The following is a 22,891-nucleotide window of genomic DNA, read 5'->3' as shown; positions in this document are numbered from 1 at the left end:
GAAACTGTGTTTTTGAGGCTTTGAAGGACACCAGGTTCCTCTTGCCCCAATCGGAAATAATAGTAAGGTTTGAGGCTAGGCGTTCTGTTGCCTCCAGCCTTGAATCGTTAAGTTCCTGTAGGGTGGGTCTTCTATTAAAAGAAGTTGAGTAATGCAGAGTGGAGTTATCGGCGTAAGAATGGATAGGACAGTTCTTTTTGGAAAGAAGATCATTAATGAACAACAGAAAAAGACTGGGAGATAGGACAGAACCCTGTGGGACACCACTGTTAATAGGTTTAGGGGAAGAACAGTGACCGTCTACCACAGCAGAAATAGAACGGTCAGAAAGGAAATTGGAGATAAAGGTACAGAGAGAAGGATATAAACCGTAGGAGGGCAGTTTGGAAAACAAAGATTTGTGCCAGACCCTATCAAAAGCTTTTGATATGTCTAGCGCAATAGCAAAGGTTTCACCGAAACGGCTAAGAGAGGATGACCAAGAGTCAGTTAGGAAGGCAAGGAGATCACCAGTAGAACGCCCCTTGCGGAACCCATACTGGCGATCACATAGAAGGTCAGAAGTAGAAAGGTGCTTTTGAATCTTCCGGTTAAGGATTGATTCAAAAGCTTTAGATAGACAAGAAAGTAAAGCTATAGGACGGTAGTTTGAAGGATTGGAACGGTCACCCTTCTTAGGTACAGGCTGTATGAAGGCATACTTCCAGCAGGAAGGAAAGGTAGATGTTGACAGGCAGAGGCGAAAGAGTTTGACCAGGCAGGGTGACAGCACGGAGGCACAGTTTTTAAGGACAATAGGAGGCACTCCATCAGGTCCATAAGCCTTCTGAGGATTGAGGCCAGAGAGGTCATAGAAAACATCATTTTGAAGAATCTTTATAACAGGAATAAAAGAGTCAGAGGGGGGATGAGTAAGAGGAATATGCCCAGAATCGTCCAGAGTGGAGTTTTTAGAAAAGTTTGAGAGAAGAGTTCAACCTTAGAGATAGATGAGACGGCAGTGTTGCCGTCAGGACTGAGGAGTGGAGGGAAAGATGAAGAAGTGAAGTTGGAAGAGATGTTTTGGCTAGATGCCAGAAGTCACGGGAAGAGTTAGAGAAAGCAAGGTTTTGGCATTTTCTATTGATGAAAGAGTATTTGGTTAGTCGGAGAATAGATTCGGCACGATTCCGGGCAGAAATGTAAAGTTCATGGTTAGCATTAGTTCGAAGGCTCTGGTACCTTTATTGAGCTGCCTCTCTATCATTAACAGCCCGAGAATAGAGTATACAAGGCAGCTGACAATGATGAGAGCTATGATGTAGTTTATCTTGCTTTTAGTAAGGCCTTCGATAAGGTACCTCACCAGAGACTATTAAATAAAGTCAGAGCTCATGGAATAAGAGGGAAGGTATTTGATTGGATAAAAGCGTGGATTAGCGACAGGAAACAGAGGGTTACCATTAACGGTAAAAAATCCGAATGGGGTAATGTTACCAGTGGGGTTCCTCAAGGTTCAGTTTTAGGCCCGCTTTTATTCATTATCTACATCAATGACACAGACAATGGGATAACTAGTGGCATAGGTAAATTTGCAGATGACACCAAAATAGGACGCACTATTAGGACAGGGGAGGATGCTAGAGCACTGCAGGAGGATCTCAACAAACTGTCAGCTTGGTCAGAGAAATGGCAGATGAATTTTAACATCACCAAGTGTAGCGTACTTAGTGTAGGAGCACGCAACCCATTACACGGGTATAGTTTAGACTCCACAGCGATAGGCAGATCAGAGTGTGAAAGGGATTTAGGAGTGTTAGTGAACTCTGACCTAAAACTAAGGAAGAAATGTATTAGTGCGAGGAATAGGGCTAACAGGATATTAGGCTTTATTAACAGGACGGTAACCAACAGGAGTGCAGAGGTCATCCTCAGACTCTATTTAGCGTTAGTTAGGCCACACTTAGATTATGCTGTCCAGTTTTGGTGCCCACACTACAGAATGGACATCAACTTGCTAGAATCAGTTCAGAGGAGAATGACCAAGATGATTCAGGGGCTGAGGAACCTCCCAATATCAAGATAGGCTGAAACATCTAAACTTACATTCACTAGAAAGACGAAGAGTGCGGGGAGATCTGATAGAAGTATTCAAATGGGTCAAGGCCCGGTTACAACAAAGGCGATATAAGTAAAGTACTGAGAATTAGCCAGCAGGCATAGAACACGCAGTAATGGATTTAAATTAGAAAAGTATAGATTTAGGAGAGATATAGGCAAACATTGGTTTAGTAATAGGGTGGTGGGGGAATGGAATAGACTCAGGGATCACATAGTTAGTGCAGAGACGATAGCTTGTTTTAAGAATAGACTGGATAGCTACATGGACGAGGATGACAGGTGGCAGTGAGGTGTGGGTGCAGTAAGGAGACAGGGTACTGGAGCGTACGCCCGTACCGAAGGTAAACGAGGATCAAGCCTCTACCTGTAACCCCTGAAACTACACCTCACCCATCGTGAGTAGAACTACTCTCTGTTTCCGCTCAGAGAGCCAGTCCACAAGCCAATTGTGAATGTTACCCGAGATACCGTGCACCAATAGTATGCTGAGCAATCGTTGGTGGGGGCCCTTATCAAATGCCTTTTGAAAATCCAGATATATTATGATAGCTACTGATCTGCTTTCATCGAACACCTCAAAAATATAATGAAAAAAATCAAGTAAGTTAGTCAAACACGAACGTTTACTACGGAAGCCATGTTGCGAATTATTTATTATATTATTTTCTTCGAAGAATTTCACCATATTGTCGCGAATGATAGTCTCCATTAACTTACAAACAATCGATGTCAGGCTAATTGGTAGATAGTTTCCTGGATGAGACTTGTCCCCCTTTTTGAAAATTGGTGTGACATTTGCTAGTTTCCAATCCGACGGAACTTTTCCAGCTGTAAAAGATTTATTGAATATGATGGAGAGCGGTTTACAAATTTGATGTTTGATTTCTTTTAAGACCCTAGGAGTAATTTTGTCTGGACCAGGAGCTTTGCTTATCTTAATCTTTTCAATTGTGCGTAAAATGTCACTTTCTACGATGAGCACGCCACATAACATCTTTTCGGTCCTTCTAACCTCCGGCGGTTGAGGTGATAAACAATCTTCGTCGGTAAATACGGATGCGAAAAAGTTATTTAGGATTGTAGCCATTTCATTTTCATCGTTCGTGTGGTTGCCATTATCATTAGCAAGCGGTCCGATACCACAAGTGAGTGACTTTTTATTATTTACATAGCTAAAAAATTCTTTAGGATTAGATTTACTCGTTTCCGCTATATATTCTTCAAGATTTTTCTTGCTTCGTTTTATTAATTTCTTGGTTTCGCGGCGAATTCTGTCCAACTCTAGTGTGTCAGCCTCACTCTGAGTTGATGTGTATCTACTGTATACGCGTGTTTTAAGAGATACGCTATTTTGAATTTCGTTATTCCACCATTTGGGTTTCTTCTTAAAAGCTGAACGTCTGTTACGATAGGGTACGCATATGCTTATGGCATTGTTCAATATTGTGGTGAAGGCCCCCCAAGATTTATCAATATCTGTTCCCGCCGAGATTTCAGTCCAGTCAGAATTATTTAGAATTGATCGGAGTCTTACGAAATTCGCTCTCTGATAATCAACGAAAGTATTCACGTCGAACGGTAACGCAAATAAAATCAAAAGTATTTACGTCGAGCGGTAACGCAAATAGAATATAAACATGCTTTCATTGTCTTTGTCTTTGATTGACAAATATCGTATCTTCTATAGGTTTCTGTTGTGAATTTAACACACAAAGAAATTACGTACACATCTTTAGGTAATGTTTCTTGCTTATGGACTTAAGCCAGGATTTACTCTTGGTGGTGCAATCAAAATCATCCGATCGTCTTGAATTGTGTCCACTTAATGGCATAACAAATAATATAATACTTCTGACCAAAATTCAGCTTTCTACATTGAAGAAGGATGACTTTATCAAAAGTATTATACTAAAAATATGTTAAAAATTGCAATATTTTGAAGCCTATCTTCTCAGTACCTATCATGTAATTTGATTTCACCTTTTTAGGACATGTTCTGTGGTCTTGTTTCTACAATATGCCTGGAGGAATTAATTCTAAATTGATTAGCTGATTTTTGACAAGCACTTATTCACTCTGACATATTATTTAATTTTCTGAAATGGAAAATTGAATTTCAGGAAATATTTTACAAGCTTACAATAAAGATAGGACAAAGTCCTCCAACCATTATTTAGTTTAGGATGTTATGTGCCCCAAATAAAAATTACATTAAAAACTGATCATTATTAACAGAGAAGATAGCATTCAAAATACAGTTTTTCTTTAAAAAATCACTTTTGAGAAAACGCTTCCTAAAGATTAGGCATAGGTATGCACGAACCAGGTAGAACCATGACAAAATTTATTACTTTCATTTTGAAGAGTAAGCAATGAGAATCAAATTAAGACCAGAACCACTGCAATTGATCAATAAATAGTTAATGCATGGGCTATCAAGCATGACTATGTAAATGTGAAACTGTGGCTTTTTTTTTCTTCTTTTTTTTTTTTGGTCATGAGCACATAATTACAGACTCAATATTGCTAATTGGGGTTGTTTTGTGTGCATTTTCATGTGCCGAGTTAAATATGAATATTTTTTTGGCTATTTGATGAAAATAAAATAATAAGTTGGGCCTTTTCCGGTTTTATAAAACCTCATGATTCTTGTATCTTCCAAATTCCCCTTCACTCATCACTGGGAGTCTCAGTGCTGCACATATCCTCTCCACGGCCCTATATCTTACACCCTCACACATGAGGCTATACACAAGTTTGACACTAGTCATTGAGTTTTTTTTATCGTCAGTTTTAACATTTTTGGCCATGGTAACTCGTGAATCACATGTTGTACACTTGGTAGTGATGGAGGTATCCAGTTCGGTGGTGTCCATTGTTGCACTCATTGTATTAAAACAATACTTGCAGCACACGTTTTTCAAAACTTTTTCTATGTACATCCTGTCAACTTGAGTGTAATTTGTGTCTTCACACTGTTCACTCACTATGTCACCAAACAAACGCTTGCATTTCGTTGCACTAGACACATGCGGTGAGGCAACAGGGCCCGGATCCACAAAGGCTTAGTGCGTAGTTTTGGGCCCTTAGTTCGTAGTTTTGAGAACATCGAGATTCACAAAGCTCGCGCGGCAATAACTACCAACTAATCGATGACGTCACGGGTTAGCGCGCGGATCTACAAACGTTTACCGCGCTCTGTGTGACGCGAAATTTGTTGTTAAATAACTACTGCCTCGGAGCTGACGGTAACGCTAACAATATTATCAGATTTACGTATAAATGCTTATAAATCGCGTTTTTCAACTTGAAATATAACTTTACGAGTAGAGGAGACCCATTTCTTTATAAAATGATGAGATATGCACCCTTTGAGAGGTATATGATAAGTGTGGGCGGTATGGTAACACCTGGCCGGGGGATTGCCAGACCTCCCACCTCTGCTTGCTGCTGGAGGATGGCTTGGCGACGAGGAAAAGTTGCCGAACTTTATGTAATTTCTGATTTACTAGGGAGAATTTTGCGTTTTCCTTCTATATGTAGATACGGAAAGCGTTGATTTACCCATACATGTCAACAGAACGATCTTACAATATATAATAGCGAAGAAATCTGAGGCATATAGCTGCCCAGGCTCAATTCTGCCCGAGGCTCAATTTTGTCGATGACAGGGGCCTATATTTTTCCTTCCCCTGTCATTATTAATGAATCTCAGGTGTCGCAACTTGGTGTGAACATGCCCTAAGTATTCACCTGTGGAAATATATTGATGTATATGTGATTGGTATCCTATTTTCTGAGAAAAATGAATATGCGATCATGGGTGTCGGAGCGCTGCTCTGGAGGATGGCTTGGCGACGAGGAAAAGCTGCCGAACTTTATGTAATTTCTTATTTAATAAGGCAAATTTTGACATGGTCTTTGTCATCATAATAAAGAATGATGATCATGCTGGTTCTAGACGCCATATCAGTCGAAAAGAACCCCACATACACGAGCTTGAGCTAAGATAACAGAGGCATGTGGATGCCCGGGCTCAATTTTGCCCGAGGCTCAATTTTGCCCGTGACACCGCCCCCATCCGTGGACCTTTGTCGGGTGACAGCTAGCCCATGAGTTGGGCTGCAGATATGGCAAGACAGTCTTAATTTTCCCTATTCCTTCCTTCCGTCCTTCGTTCTGTCTGCCTCGATATCTGTCCCATATTTCTATTTGCTTTCTTCCTGCCTCAATCTCCTCCGTATCTTCTTTTTCTTCATCTTAAGCATGTTCGTAGGTAACAAGACATCGAACAGCAGAGTTACCTTGACGTAAATGTGCAGCAAACAACGAAATAATTGAATTCGTAGATTACGATTTAGTACAGTTTGCCTTGAGAGGAAGAAAAATGGGAAAATTAAAAGAATGGGTTTCTTGAACCAGCAGCTGGAGGGGGCTCCCTAGGATTGGCTGACGGTTCTGTAAACGTGCTTGCGATTCGCTGCAAGGCCAATGACGTCATCAACCAATCAGCGGCCTCGCTGACTTAGCGCGCCTCTAACTACAATCTAAGGTTTGCTTCGTGAATCTGACGCTAACGTCGGTAGCTAAATCAATAGTGCGTAGTTATGTTAGTTCGTAGTTATTGAGTCTGTTTGTGAATTCGGGCCCAGGATGGCTCGCCCTAAGTCTATATATACCAAGTCAGGTCACTCTGCTTCAAAACTGCGACCGGTACGCGCAGGAGGCGGTTTTGGGGCGGAGCAGCGGGATGACGTCACTTGGAACCAAAAAAATAAAAATACCCGCCAGTTCAGGGGTGACTTAATTTGGGGCCGTGTGTGCACTCTGGATATGCATTCTCGCCTCCTTTCTCAGTGCGTTCAGGCAAGCCACTGACGAAAAAATGTCTTTTTATTGTGCTATTGCGTGACTGTAATTCCAATGACTACAAACGGCGGTGTGGGGTGTGAGGGAGGGCATGATGAAGTGATTGATTTAAATTAGTCCCCCTTCCCTCGTTTTCTCTAAATCCCTGTTTCTACATTCTCTAGTTTGGCTCCATGCAACGTCACGCATAAACCACGCCTCTGCCGTGTCTCCTCCCACAAACCTGCGTATGACTTGCCTTGGTATGTATAGACTTAGGGCTCGCCTTGAAGAGCACCTCGGAGCGAGGCTAGAGGCTTGAGTTTCCAACGAGAACATAAACATCCCAATATTTCTAAATAAATAGCAAAATATTAGCGAAAAATAGATATGAGGATTTAAAGTCCACTTGCGTGGCTCGCACATGACGTAAACAAACATCCAGCGGCGTGACATATAAGTTTTAAATGGCCCATACAGTAAGTAAATTTCGCGCTACGATGCTCAAACTTGGTGAAATGAGAGACCAAGGGTGATAGTGTATCCCAGAATTTTTTCACCATTTTCGATAGTTTTAATATTTTTTCGATTTTTTCCTGGCGTGCGTCCTTATACACACTATAATTCACTTGACTGTCTATATATGCATATTCTAGACACAGTATAAAGATACAAAACATGCTAAATACCTTTTTGGCCACAATGGGAGAGCTTAAACATTAAATCTAAGAATAATGACTGCTTGTCCCTTCGTTATACCTCACAGTAGTAAGCGTGGAATTGCCTTTGTAACGACTCGTCTTGCTGTGTAATAATAATAAGTACAATGAAAACTATAAGCTTATATTCAAATCCTCTCTAACGAGCATGATGCTACTCGATCCTCTTACAATAGGATTCAATAGTTTATCCTGTTTACATAAATAAAATAAGACACTATAGAAAAATAGATTCCTTTAAAGGTACACTTGCCTATATCTACTTAATTACAGTCCTTAAAAAATATAAAAAATACATACATAAGAAAATGAGGAATCTGAAAGAGGCCAGTTGACCTTCACGTGGTAGCTCCTGTAAAACTATAAACTCCAAAATCTATCTCCATCTATAAATATACTGAGTGGCCCGACCCTTCGTATATTTTCCGCATGTGGCCCTCTGTTAAAAAAAGTTTGGACACCCCTGACCTAGATAGACTAAGGTGCTTTCTCTAGACTCTAGAGCGTTAAATAGCCTACTTACAGACTTGCAGCCAGATACTGAACAACTGCAAGGCATTGTGATTTGACAAGAACAAGCAACCCATACACCACCGCAGGTCACCGCTTCCGGCTGGCTACTGACTACTGAGGCGTAAACCATAGCTGAACCCACCAACCTTCCGCTTGATGACGTCATGCGCCAGTTGATTCAAAATTTGACTCGCTTTCCGGTAGACCCTGTGTCCTTTGATCCTGGTAATTACCACCATACCGTGCCCTAAATGCGCACCCGCTAGGAGCCTCTATTCCTAAGATTATCCTTATCCCTATTTTCAACAATAAATAGTCCTTGAATTGGATTTTGAAAGCGTTTCCGTGATTGTTGACCGTTTGTAGAAAACATATATGAAGAGTATAGTGATGTTTCATAAGCTAGGTAATGAAATACTCACACGGTACTAAAACGAATCTTAACCGTTTAAATATATTTGAGTGAGTTTGAATATATTCGAGGGATTTTTTACCACGTACGGAAACCACGCAATTTCACTCACAGTTTCTTTAGCAGAAGGGGGCGAAGTAGAGGGGGGGTCGAGGTTAGGTTATGTAAAGTTAGGTTGGAGTAGTTAAGGAGACACCTAGCAACTTAACCTGACCTATGATTCTATTTTAATCACCTTCCCTACTCCTCCTTCTCCGCCCAAACCCATATTTCCTCCTCCGCCTCCTCCTTTAACCATTTCCTCCTCCTCTAACTATTTCCTCCTCCTCCTCCTCCTTTGTGCTCCTTTGTGTTCCTTTAACTAAACAAGCCTCTCTACCGTCCAACTAATTACCCCCGCGGGACTCGACCCGACCCCTACCTAACTCCTTCCAGGTGTTCAGTTGAGCTCCTTCCTGGTATTCAGCAAGCCACCCACGCGGTTTCTAAATATATCATAACTAAAGTTTCTTGCTACAGAAAAAAGAAAAGAAAAAAGGAATTGTAACCATGCCCAAATATTTCACTTGCGGTAATTCTTCGCAGAAATTTGCCACGATCCACTTTCAACTCAGCGAGTCTAAATGTAAATATTGTGTCTTGGACTCGCGTATCCAAGCACTTAGCTCGATTAACGATGAGTTGAAACGCTCAAACGTTCTGATATGGGAAGTTGTGACTTCTTTCCCCGCCCTTCCTACTCCAGCTTCCTCCTCCTCAAATTCATATTCTGACGTTCTGACCCAATTACATACCTCCTCCTCCTCCTCCTCTGCCTCGCCTGAACCCGCCTCCATCCTTACTATTCCTTCCGCCCCATCCACCTCCCTTGCTACCTCATCCACTCCCACTCCCTCTTCTCCCTCCACCACCCTTGACTCCTCCCCTATCCTCATCACCACTCCATCTTCCCCTTCCACCTCCAACACGATCTCCTCTGCCTCGCCTCAACCACCCCACTCCTCTGCAACGCCTGAACCCGCCGCCACCCCTACCATTCCTTCTATCCCATCCACCTCCCTTGCTACCTCATCCACTCCCACTCCCTCTTCTCCCTCCAACACCCTTGACTCCTCCCCTATCCTCATCACCACTCCATCTTCCCCTTCCACCTTCAACACGATCTCCTCTGCCACGCCTGAACCCGCCGCCACCCTTACCATTCCTTCTACTCCATCCACCTCCCTTCCTACCCCATCCACCTCCATCCACAGTACCACTCCCCTTTCTCCCGCTCTCCCTTCCTCTCCCTCCAACACCCTTGACTCCTCCCCTATCCTCATCACTACTCCATCCTCCACTTCCACCTCCAACACGAACTCAACCTCCGCCTCCTCCTCCACTTCTGATACCACATCTCCCTCCATCTACACCTCACCCTCCACCCTTCCCCAACCACCCACTACTATCACCACCACCACTTCCAAACCCACCTTAGCCCGCGCTCCCTCTTGTACCTCGCGCCCTTCCAGAAGAAATCACAAGACCATTCTACCAGCTGTCACTTGTACGAACCAGACGCTGTTTCCTGGTATGGGCAAACTAACTACTAGAGTCAATTTAGTTGGAGACAGTGTGGTGAGAGGCCAACTTACGGAGTTTTGCGGTCGGAATACATTGACACGGCAGCGTTTCTGTATCCCCGGAGCCAAACTGGACGATATTGAATCAGCTGTCGATGCAGTTTCAGTAAATGCGAAGGACGACACAGTGTATCTGATCCATGCGGGAACCAACGACCTTCAGTCAACTCAAATTCAGGACCTGTTAGCAAAATACCGTCAAGTCATTCGGAAATACAAGACCAAGTCCCCTCCCCTCATCGTCTCTGGAATTCTACCGAGAGTCAATACGTTCGCCGGATACAACAACATTAAAGCGTACGGCGTCAACACTAGTCTAAAGCAGTTATGTAACGATGAAGGCGTAGGGTTCATGAACGCATGGCATCACTTCAACCAGCGCCCAGATTTGTTTTGGGAGGACGGACTCCACTTGAACGAGGTTGGTTCGGCGCGGCTAGGAAGGCTCCTGAACGATGCAGTTGAAAGCTTCGAAAAGCTATTCAAAAACTGGAGGCGAGGGCAAGGCAAAGGCAACCCTTGATCAACCGAACCGTAGCGTCGATGCGGCTTGCAAGAAACTGTGTAACCAACGACGCCTCCGACAAGCGAACTCATTCAACACGACGCGGCCAAACCAGTAGTCACATTTCCATTTTGTACACAAATGCACGCAGTCTATTACCCAAAAAGGACGAAATTAGGGCGTATATTGCAACTGAGAAACCAGATGTGGTAGCCATCACAGAGACTTGGGCCAACTCTGCACATCTAGTATCTGAACTGTCATTTCCCGGGTACGAAAGCTTCTCAAAAAATCGAATGCACAAGAAAGGAGGAGGAGTAATTTGCTACGTAAAAAGTACGCTCCCTGCCATAAAAATAGACAAACAGGACGCAGAGAATTACGACTCCGTCTATGTGGAAATAACTGCGAATAATAAGAAACTAACACTTGCGACCGTATACAGGCCTCCAAAACAACAGGCAGCCGATGACACTGCCCTGTACGAAGAGCTTCACTCTTTAACACAAAGTAAAGAAGCAATAATAATTGGGGACTTTAATTGCCCTAACATTGACTGGGGACAATTGACTGGAGATCAAGAGGGTAACAGGCTTATAGAAATGGTGGAGGATTCGTTCCTCACTCAAGTTGTAACTCAACCAACAAGAGAAAACAATCTGCTGGATCTGGTATTAGTAAGCGACCCCGCCCTCATTCGCGACTGTGAAGTTGGTGAAAAAATTAACGGTTGCGATCACCACTTAATCCGTTTCAATGTCAACATAAGTCACAAACTCGTAGACAATCCGTCAGTGATACCAGACTACAAAAAAGCAAATTTCAACCTAGCCCGTGAGCTGCTTCCCTCTGCGACCTGGGACCAACTTCATCTAACCGACAATACAATCGACAACGTGTGGAACAACTTCAAAGATAAGCTTTTGGGAGTAGAAAAGGCTACAGTGCCGACGAAACCCAGGCGAGTAAATGGTGCCGTAGATCCACCGTGGATGACCAGAGAAATAAAAAGGGCGGTAAACTTAAAAAAAAGGAATTATAACCTAATGAAAGAGAATGACACGGCCGAAGCCCGTACTCAGTACCACAACAGCCTCAGAGCTTGTCGCACCCTTATTCGGAGTAGTAAACGCAACTACGAAAAACAAATAGCGCGTGACATCAAGACAAACTAAATAAAATTCTTCACATACATCAGATCGAAAAAGAAAGTAAAATCCAATATTGGTCCTCTGACAGACGAGACTGGAGCTGCAACTCAGGACAGTAAACAGATGGCCAGAATCCTCAACAGTAACTTCGCATCCGTATTCACAGTCGAGAACATCGAAACCATGCCCGAGAACCCTGACCCGCCGAGGGGAATCACTCCACTGAAAATTGACTCAATATGCGACCAAGAAGTGATAGAGTATTTGGATAAACTCGACACGAACAAGTCAACAGGACCTGACGGTTTGTCCCCGCGGTTATTAAAAGAGCTTAAACAACAAATACTTCAGCCACTCACTAACATATTCAACCAGTCTGTTCAATTGAAAAAGGTCCCGGAAGACTGGAAGATGGCGAACGTAACACCAATTTTCAAAAAAGGAGACAAAAGCGTTGCATTAAACTACAGGCCCATAAGTTTGACATCAATGGCAGGAAAAATACTCGAAAAGATTATTAGAGACAAACTTGTTAAGTTTCTAGAAGACAATAATGTAATCTCCGACACCCAGCATGGCTTCAGAAACAAGCGCTCCTGCCTAACGAATTTATTAGACCTCTTCCAAGGTATATATAAGAACTGGGATGCCCACATCCCCAGTGATGTTATATACCTGGACTTTCAGAAAGCCTTCGACAAGGTACCGCACGAGCGACTCCTTAAGAAACTGCACTCGGCGGGCATTGGAGCCAATCTGATCGCGTGGATAAGAGATTGGCTCACCGACAGAAAACAACGAGTACTACTCAACGGACAGCCTTCCGATTGGCTTCCAGTCACTAGTGGAGTGCCTCAAGGGTCAGTGCTGGGGCCCGTTCTCTTCATCATATATATCAACGACCTCGAATCAGGACTGAAATCCACAATATCGAAATTTGCTGGTGACACTAAGGTGGGGGGAAAGGCCATCACAAAGACCGACTGCGAAATCATTCAGAAAGACCTCAATCACATTATCGAATGGTCGGAAAAATGGCAAATGTCCTTTAATGTTGACAAATGCAAAGTCATGCACATTGGGTCCAGAAATAGTAACCACACATACATCATGAATGGGAGACCTCTGCAAGCGATGCAGGAGGAAAAGGATCTTGGAGTCACTATCAGCAGTGACCTGAAACACGCGAATCACTGTAAAAAAGCATACAACAAAGCCAACACTATGCTCGGGTTCATAGCGAGGAACTCCGAGTGTAAAACGCCAGACGTGATGCTATCCTTGTATAATTCCATGGTAAGACCGCACCTCGAGTATGCATTACAGTTCTGGTCTCCTAATTACAGAAAGGACATTGATTTACTGGAAAGGATTCAGCGACGCGCTACGAAAATGATACCAACCTTAAGGGCTCAACCGTACGAGGAACGACTCAAGCGACTCAATCTCTTTACATTAGAGAAAAGACGCCTACGAGGAGATATGATTCAAGTCTTCAAGTATCTGAAAAAATTCAGTAACGTCGATTACTCCAATTTCTTTGAATTGCAAACCAACCTAAGAACTAGAAATAACGGTTTACCCATTCAGTCTAGTCGATGTAACACAGACATCGGAAGGAGTTTCTTTTCAAACCGAGTCATCCGTCACTGGAACAATCTTCCTTCAGAAGTAGTAAATGCGAATACTATCAACTCCTTCAAATATAGAATCGACCGTCACTTCGCTGCGTCGGGAGTAAACTGAATATTGAGTTGCTTTCATCTGCTCCTCAATATCGAGGTGCTTTCATCTACTCCTCAATGTCGAGGTGCTTTCATCTGCTCCCCAGGCCCCAGGCTGTCGAGCAGATTAAATCACCAAAGCGGGCAACCTCGTAATGAGCCAATAGGCTTTCTGTTGCCTGAGTTTCCATGTTTCCATGTTTATGCCGAGGGCAGGTGAGACAACAGGTCAGTCAGGCTACCACCTCCTTCTCCTCGTCCCTCTCTTTTTCCTCCTTTCCCTCATTCTCTTCTAATCCCCCTAATCCTTTACTTACTCCACCTCCTCTCTCTCTCTCTCTCTCTCTCTCTCTCTCTCTCTCTCTCTCTCTCTCTCTCTCTCTCTCTCTCTCTCTCTCTCTCTCTCTCTCTCTCTCTCTCTCAAGACAAGTAAATTCAGACTGCACCAAATTTTTCTTCACCAACGTTGTAGTGCGAGAATGGAATAAGCTCCCACCGTCAGTGGTCCAGTGTAACACGATTGACTCCTTCAAAAATAAGCTCGACCGTCACTTCCTTCAACTTAATATCAACTAGAGTAGAAATGCAACGTTTTGGAGTCTTCTGATTAATGTAAAATCACTTAGGTTTAAGGACAGACCACCAAGTCTGGACCATGGGGTCTGTGTGGTCTGATTTTCTATGTAAATCTATGTAAATCTCTCTCTCTCTTCTTTTCAATGGACCTTATACACCTTTACGCTCTTACTCTTTTTTTTTTTGTGTGAGAGAGAGAGAGAGAGAGAGAGAGAGAGAGAGAGAGAGAGAGAGAGAGAGAGAATTAACGTTGGGGATTGGAATATAAAAGTAAAAAGATGTAAGAAACGACAGAGCGGTGATGAATAATGACATGGAGGCGGGGCTGAATTTTAAATCCCTTTAGAGGCGGAAGGGAGGGAGGGAGGGAAAGGGGAGAGTTGAGGAAATGGTGGAGAAAGGACAGAAGTATCTGTGTGCGTGTGTGTGTGTGTGTGTGTGTGTAACAAAAACGAGAGAGAGAGAGAGAGAGAGAGAGAGAGAGAGAGAGAGAGAGAGAGAGAGAGAGAGAGAGAGAGAGAGAGAGAGAGAGAGAGAGAGAAATCCCAGCAAACATTGAACTATTGGCCCAATTATGGAATATAATGGATAAACAACGTTAATAGTGGATATTGGCTTCCGTGTATTGGGCCGTTAATGGGTTCATAAAGGATTTACGATATCAGATTGTACAGGAATACATGAGATGGATCTTTATTGGCTCAGTGCATGATATACAATATTGGATAATGTTTGATGTGCAACATTGTTTTGATTAAGTTATAACAATTACATTAATATATCTCCCCCTCAGTTATGAATAACCTTACCAAGGCCGATAACTTAATTAAACGAACTTGCATGTAGTTCAGAATGCTGTCCGAACATTATTTGTGACTGTTCAACATGCAGACTGTTAATTATATATCTCGAACCTTTAATAAAATACAATAATATCATGATTTAAAACTAAGAAAGAAATATATACAAACTCAAAAAGAAAGTATTTTTTTTCATAATTAATCATGTCTTGATTTATCACTATTGAATTCTTACTAATGAAATATGAGTAACATGGTTTGCAAGTTTAATCTTTAGCCATGGCCAATGAAGGGAAACGAACACATTTCCATGCCGCCACCGGTCGCCGCTAGGGAGCAGTGTCTTCAAACAAAGAAGTCCGCCATTTGTGAAAGAAAACAGAGGAAGAAATGCAGAGGTAAGTGACGTTTCAACCGTTTTATGTTGACAATGGGTTCTTGAATGATTACTGAAAATGTCATAGGTGTGGCAGTTAGAAAATTTCAGTGTTAGCTACGATGCATGAAGATAATTATGGAGGTACGTGTGAAGAGCAGTCAGCATGAAAATATTGATAGAAGATAGAAAGAGAAGCAACATGGCGGCGGAATTTAGGAGGTAGAAGGCTGTCAGTTAGAGGAGGAGAGCTGAGGGGCGAATAGCCTTAGACTCCACTCTATCCAGAAGAGCTGTGTGAGTGGAGCCCCCCCCACACTCACACACGTGAGATGCATAATCTATACTCCATATATATATATATATATATATATATATATATATATATATATATATATATATATATATATATATATATATATATATATATATATATATATATATATATATATATATATATATATATATATATATATATATATATATATATATATATATATATATATATATATATATATATATATATATATATATATATATATATATATATATATATATATATATATATATATACCATGGACCGGACACTTGCCCCAGCCCTGTCATTAAGCCGCGAATTTTGGAAAATCAATCGCTTTGGTGCGAATCGCCATAACTACCCTATTTCTGAGGCTACAGAAATATTTTTGGTATCAATCGACGGCAAAATGAAAGGGCTATATTTTTTAATAACCGACCGGGCTCATAAACCGACCTGAAAGTAAAAAAATTGCTTTCTTTTGATATATATATATATATATATATATATATATATATATATATATATATATATATATATATATATATATATATATATATATATATATATATATATATATATATATATATATATATATATATATATATATATATATATATATATATATATATATATATATATATATATATATATATATATATATATATATATATATATATATATATATATATATATATATATATATATATATATATATATATATATATATATACTATTTAAGCAAACTACATCAATTATTGTTTGCAAATAAAAGAATGGCTATAGTTTCATGTGGTACAAGCATTTTTCGAATAAGATTTAACTGTACAGAAAAAATGGTGTATAAAGTTAGTGCGTACGTTTAGGCCTACCCCTACCCATTAGGTACTCACCCTTGTCCAGTAGGTACTCATTAATTTATAACTAAAAAACTACAACAGCTAGAAGAGTCTCCTTTGGATATTTTATTCATTCAACCTCCCTTTATATGTTAGTTTATTTGTTTTTGGTGATCATAAGCAGTAATTAATGTATTCATGTAAAGGTGATGAAAACACAAAAAAATACTTTATTCTCTTATTTCTTAATTCAAATACGCTCCTCTGTCCAAGTATAGGCATAATGTTGATTTGGTTACTAAAAACAATAACCTGAGTACTACAATTACTGAATTACATTTTAGTAACTCTGAAAAAAATAAATATAATGCTGCATATAAAACACTAAGAAAAGTGCTCCCTCCGTTATGTGAAGAAATTATCCATCCATGTAAATGAAAAGAATTATTGGGCATTTCTTCAAGAAAATAACTCAAAAGCATAAGTAAATCTAAAATATAGATATTGAATCTAATTGGATCCTGAATAGGCTCTAATCAGTTGTTAAACTTAATCAAGTGAAATGTATATTGTAAAGGAAAAACTTTAGTTTTAGTGAATAAGAATATAGGACTTCCTTCAAACAAAATAGCAGTTATCACTTTACAATTTGAAGTGGGAGATAAGTATTTCCTTTATAGAAGTAGTAAATGCAAATCCATGAACACGGCCCCTGCACTCTGGATTTGGGGGTTCTAGTACAGCTAGCTCACATGCTCTGTGAGGATATGATAGTTCCGCGTAGTCTGGGACGACGAGAGTACCTACTGGACAACATGCACTGCGTACCTACTGGACAGCCAGTGGGGTAAGTTTGATGAGGTGGCACACAGACAGTTTTCACAGGACAGTGCTTCTTGTTCTCATATGCCATAGAGCTTGAGTTGTATTGCTGTGGATTGTGGCATACGTCTCTCTAGCAGTCATTTGAAAAAATGCGTACCTACTGGTCAAGTCTTGATTTCCTTGTCCAGTAGGTACGCACCTTTTTTCCAGTTTATAGATATGTACTGGAATAAAACCAACACCTATTTCTTGAAGTTTACCCTCCCAAATCAACCTGCAAAAAGGAAAAAGAAAAAAAAAATACACCGGAAACAAGGCAGACAACAAAAACGAAATTTGCAATCCTTAGCATTTCCCTAAGAAAACTACCACATTTCCTAATTGCATTCTTTTAGGGTACATAGTTTTTATGATATACATGTTATTTGTGGGATACTTCTGTATATGATGGAGGGATGGTTGAAGTATAATATGATATGAAGTTTGTTGATTTTGCTTTGGTCTTTTTTTGTGGGGACATTTTTAAATGCCAAATGCGTACGTACTGGACCACTGCGTACCTACTGGTTACCTATATATATATATATATATATATATATATATATATATATATATATATATATATATATATATATATATATATATATATATATATATATATATATATATATATATATATATATATATATATATATATATATATATATATATATATATATATATATATATATATATATATATATATATATATATATATATATATATATATATATATATATATATATATATATATATATATATATATATATATATATATATATATATATATATATATATATATATATATATATATATATATATATATATATATATATATATATATATATATATATATATATATATATATATATATATATATATATATATATATATATATATATATATATATATATATATATATATATATATATATATATATATATATATATATATATATATATATATATATATATATATATATATATATATATATATATATATATATATATATATATATATATATATATTCATATATATCTATATAGATATATATATATATATATATATATATATATATATATCACTATATATATATATATATATATATATATATATATATATATATATATATATATATATATATATATAGGGTTGAATACTAAATAAAATAAAAAATAACATGTATAATAAGGCGCTAAATATAGGTTGATTTATATAGTGAAATGATTATATAAAAATAGTACTTTTTATATAGATATTTTAAAATGACTTTAATATAAGATAGTCAACATATTGAAGTGTTCATATATGAATTTTTATGAAGATATATTAATTTTTGTGGCGTCAGGAAGGTTTTTCGTCGTGGCGCGTGAAATGAGTCAGATTCGGCGAATTTTCGTCGCGAATTCTGGTCAAGCTCGAGCAAAAACTACTGAAGCTAGGAGGGCGTGCTTGGTGCCAAAGGAAAGCTCTATTAATACAGATTAATAATCAGAAAAAAAATTGGAAAGCACTGAATAAATAAAAAAAAAAGTTATAAGCCAAAAAACTAGGACGTGTCCAAATCGCGGCAAAAGGGCCGAAAAACAGGCTATTTTGTGACGGCTCGACGATAAACCTGGAATCGAGCTATCAAAAAATCCTTCAAGCTGGTTAAACTACATTGCCAAGAGGGGCTACATGCCACATTACAGCCTTCTAGAGGTAATAGCAATGCCACACTAGACAAAAGCGGCAAAGTGTCTGGAATTCGTCAAAATCGCTCTCGACAGGGTTTACGTTTCGAGCTCTAGCGACGAAACTACTGAGAGTAGGGAAATGTTATGCATCTTATTGGAAGGCACATTGGTAGGGCTAAGTTATCTGTTAAATTGATTTTTTGAAATTCTCAAAAAATTAGTGGGTTGCAAGGTTGGGAACTTAAAATTAGGTTTTTTTTCATAGTCATTTTTTGCGAATTTATTCGATTTTTTAACCTTTCGAGTCGGTTTTTGAGCCCGGTCGCTTATTAAAAAAATATAACCCTTTAATTTTGCCGTCGATTGATACCAAAAACATTTCTGTAGCCCCAGAAATAAGGGAGTTATGGCGATTCGCACAACAGCGGTTGATTTTCCAAAATTCGCGGCTCAATGACAAGGGCGTCCACTGCTTGAGATGTCACTGTATATATATGTATATATATATATATATATATATATATATATATATATATATATATATATATATATATATATATATATATATATATATATATATATATATATATATATATATATATATATATATATATATATATATATATATATATATATATATATATATATATATATATATATATATATATATATATATATATATATATATATATATATATATATATATATATATATATATATATATGTGTGTGTGCGTGTCTGTGTGTGTGTATGCGTGTGTGTGTGTGTGTGTGTGTGTGTGTGTGTGTGTGTGTATCATCATCATCATCACCATCATTGTCGTTTAACGTCCATATTTTCCCATTCAAGGTGGGTTAGACGGGCGATGACTCTCCTCCACATCTGTCGATCTTGTGCCATATATTCCTCTATTCCCAATATATTCATATCCTCCATTACACATCTGTTCCACTTTTTCTTAGGCCTTCCCACTGGCCGTCGTCCCTCAACTCTCAACTCCTCCACCTCATTTAACGCGCCCCCCTCTGCCCTTTTCACATGTCCAAACAATCTCAATCTTCTCTGCCTCAATTTAACAGAAAGGTCCTCAACCCCACACATCGCCACTTCACTGCTTTATCTTCCATCCTGCCACCTCACTCCTGCCATGGATCTCAGCATCCTGCGATCACAACTGCACAGATCATCCATCATTCTGTTCGTCAGTGCCCATGTTTCTGCTCAATACAATAGAACACTTTTCACACAGGCCTCGTAAACCCTTCCTCTGCTCCTCATTCATATGTTGCGGTTCACTAATAGACTGGCTATTTCTCGCCATCTATCCCATGCAGCTGCTACCCTCGCTCTCACTGCTCTCTCCACTCCTGCTTCACAGTCCAACACATCTCCCAGGTAGCAGAACTGCTGTACTTCCTCCAACACACCTCCGTCCACCACCAGCACCATCCTCGTCATCATCACTACCATCACACATCTTGGACATACAAAGTTCTGTACCCCTCGCAGATTGCTCAGACCTGAGCGTCGTTGATGACAACATTTATTACACTCAGTACACAACACAGAATTTGCTCCCACTCGTCTTCCATAGCATCCACATGGCTATTTTCGTGACTGAATCCATTCTCGTGCCTTATTTCCAGTCACCATCAATTTTGTCTTCTCCATGTTTATTTTTTATCCCATCTGATCCATTTCTTCCTTCCATCTGTTAAACATGTCAGTCACTTCTTCCTTTGATTCTGCTGTTAACACCAGATCATCAGCGTACAGTAGCTCACATGGGCCGTCTCCTCTTGCCAATTTAGTAGCCTCTTCCGTTACTGTGATAAAAAGTAGTGGACTAAGAGCTGATCCCTGGTGCACTCCTACGTACTCTTATGTCAAAAGCCTCTGATGTTCCTGCTACTATTTTCATCTTTGACCTCGATTCCACATACAGAGACATCACTGCAGCCACGAACCTTTCTGGCACTTTTTGCCTCCTCAATGCCCACTCAATCGCTCTCCTCGGCACTCGGTCAAAAGCCTTCTCCAGGTCCACAAAGACATGATATAGCTTCTGCTTCTTTTCACTATACTTTTCCTGTATATATATATATATATATATATATATATATATATATATATATATATATATATATATATATATATATATATATATATATATATATATATATATATGAGACAAATTGGGCCGTATTGCAAGTCAAACCCGGGAAATTTCGGGTCCCTACAAAGGTCAGTTTAGGGGCCGTACTACATAAGTCCAATCCGAAAAGTTTTGGGTCCCTACAGAGTTCGGGATGAATACTCTGTAGGGATCCGAAACTTTTCGGATTGGACTTGTAATACGGCCCCTAAACCGACCTTTGTAGGGACCCGAAACTTCTCGGGTTTGACCTGTAGTACGGCCTATAAATGAACGAAATTGTAAAATATTTAAGTGAGGAATCGATCTGACTACAACACAGCTGCCCATTTGTCTTCACTCGATCCTCTTGGTCGTGAGTCGAGCTCGCGAGCCAATGCAGTGTGTGTCTGTGTGTGTGCGTGTGTAATTCACCTCTTGGTCTGTGGGGGTCTCTCGAGACAGCCAGCCGTTCCCCTACGGAAGAGCACAGAGCTCGTAGTACCGATCTTTGGGTAGGACTCAGACCTCTAACACACAACACACCGCGACAACGAGGTCACAACTCCTCGCCTGACGTCGCGTATCTACTCACTGTTAGGTGAACAGGGGCTACACGTACGTGAAAGAAGATAAACCCAACTTATTTTCACCCAGCCGATCCCCGGTCCTTCTGGTCGTGAGCCAGACGCTCTACCCCTGTGTGTGTGTGTGTGTGTGTGTGTTAATACAGTAATATAATCCTATATCGAAGTGTATCAATACACTCCTTTCTGCTGGTTTCATTAATTCGCAAAAAAAATATGCACAGGAAACTTATTCAATAATTTTGAATAATGAGATATATGGGTTGTTGGACCAGTGTTTTAAGATCTTTCATTCTGTAGCCTATTGTCATGCACTTGGTAACCCCATTTGCTATAAAACATGTGGCAACTATATATCCAGTAATTAAAGCAAAATATAGAGAATTAAATAAAACAAATGATAAGAAAACCATGTCAACAATGATTTCCCCTGACTAGCCTTATTAGGTGTGATTAAAGAGGAAGGAACGTAAGAACGAGTAAGTTCGTCTCTGTTTACATATTTTTTGTTTCCGCACGGGGGTGTTATGAAGCAAGTGAGTCATCCATTTCCTGGTATCAAAGAAAATATTTGCCTTGCCACTAAAGAAAACGAGCATTCTACAGAGGGAGGCGGGAAGAGGGGTGGGGGGGTGTACTCGCGTGGTGGAGGGTTGGTGTAGAGGGAGTGGGCTGGGTGCAGGGAGGGAGGGACTAGTGTTCGGCTGGGAGGGAGGAAGGGCACCTTTGGCTAGGGAGGGAAGGAGGGAGAGTGGCGGGCAGGCGCAGAGCAGACGACGCTATTTCTGGGCCGGGCTGAGCCACTCCACGCAGCCAATTCTCGTCCTTGCGAACGCCTTCCCGAAAATTGCTTTTATCGTGTCATTCTCGACGCTGGTGGAGTCGGACAAGGGGGGGATCACCAGACCTGGGAAGCTCCAAGTCGAGGTAAGCTGTGCCTTGTCCTTAGTTCTACAGCCCCATAGCTATTATTTGAGGTACATGAAGTATGAACGATACTATGGATCCGCTGTGTCTGGTCAGACAGCTGGAATATGTAAATTTCGCTTGCGAAAAGGGGTTTTGAAGTCTTCTGTCACTTCGTGCTGAAAAAATCTCCTGGCTCCAAGTCATGGAGCACCACGGCATGGTTGTGACGAAGCGC

At 40.0% G+C, this 22,891-nt stretch overlaps 1 protein-coding gene across 2 annotated transcripts in view; it reads left to right on the top strand.

Annotated features, from left to right (window-relative positions):
- The first annotated feature begins 22,183 nt into the window (after positions 1 to 22,183).
- LOC126997306 (zinc finger protein 569-like) overlaps positions 22,184 to 22,891 on the top strand; it is a 63,815-nt gene continuing 63,107 nt past the window's right edge. For both annotated transcript variants that reach the window (XM_050858310.1, XM_050858309.1), the window contains exon 1: positions 22,184 to 22,674. The gene's annotated coding sequence lies outside the window, so the exon portion shown is untranslated. The remainder of the gene's footprint in view (positions 22,675 to 22,891) is intronic.

This window comes from Eriocheir sinensis, chromosome 12 (genome assembly GCF_024679095.1).
Source record: "Eriocheir sinensis breed Jianghai 21 chromosome 12, ASM2467909v1, whole genome shotgun sequence".
Taxonomy (NCBI): Eukaryota; Metazoa; Arthropoda; class Malacostraca; order Decapoda; family Varunidae; genus Eriocheir; species Eriocheir sinensis.
This window is presented reverse-complemented; position numbering and strand designations above follow the sequence as displayed.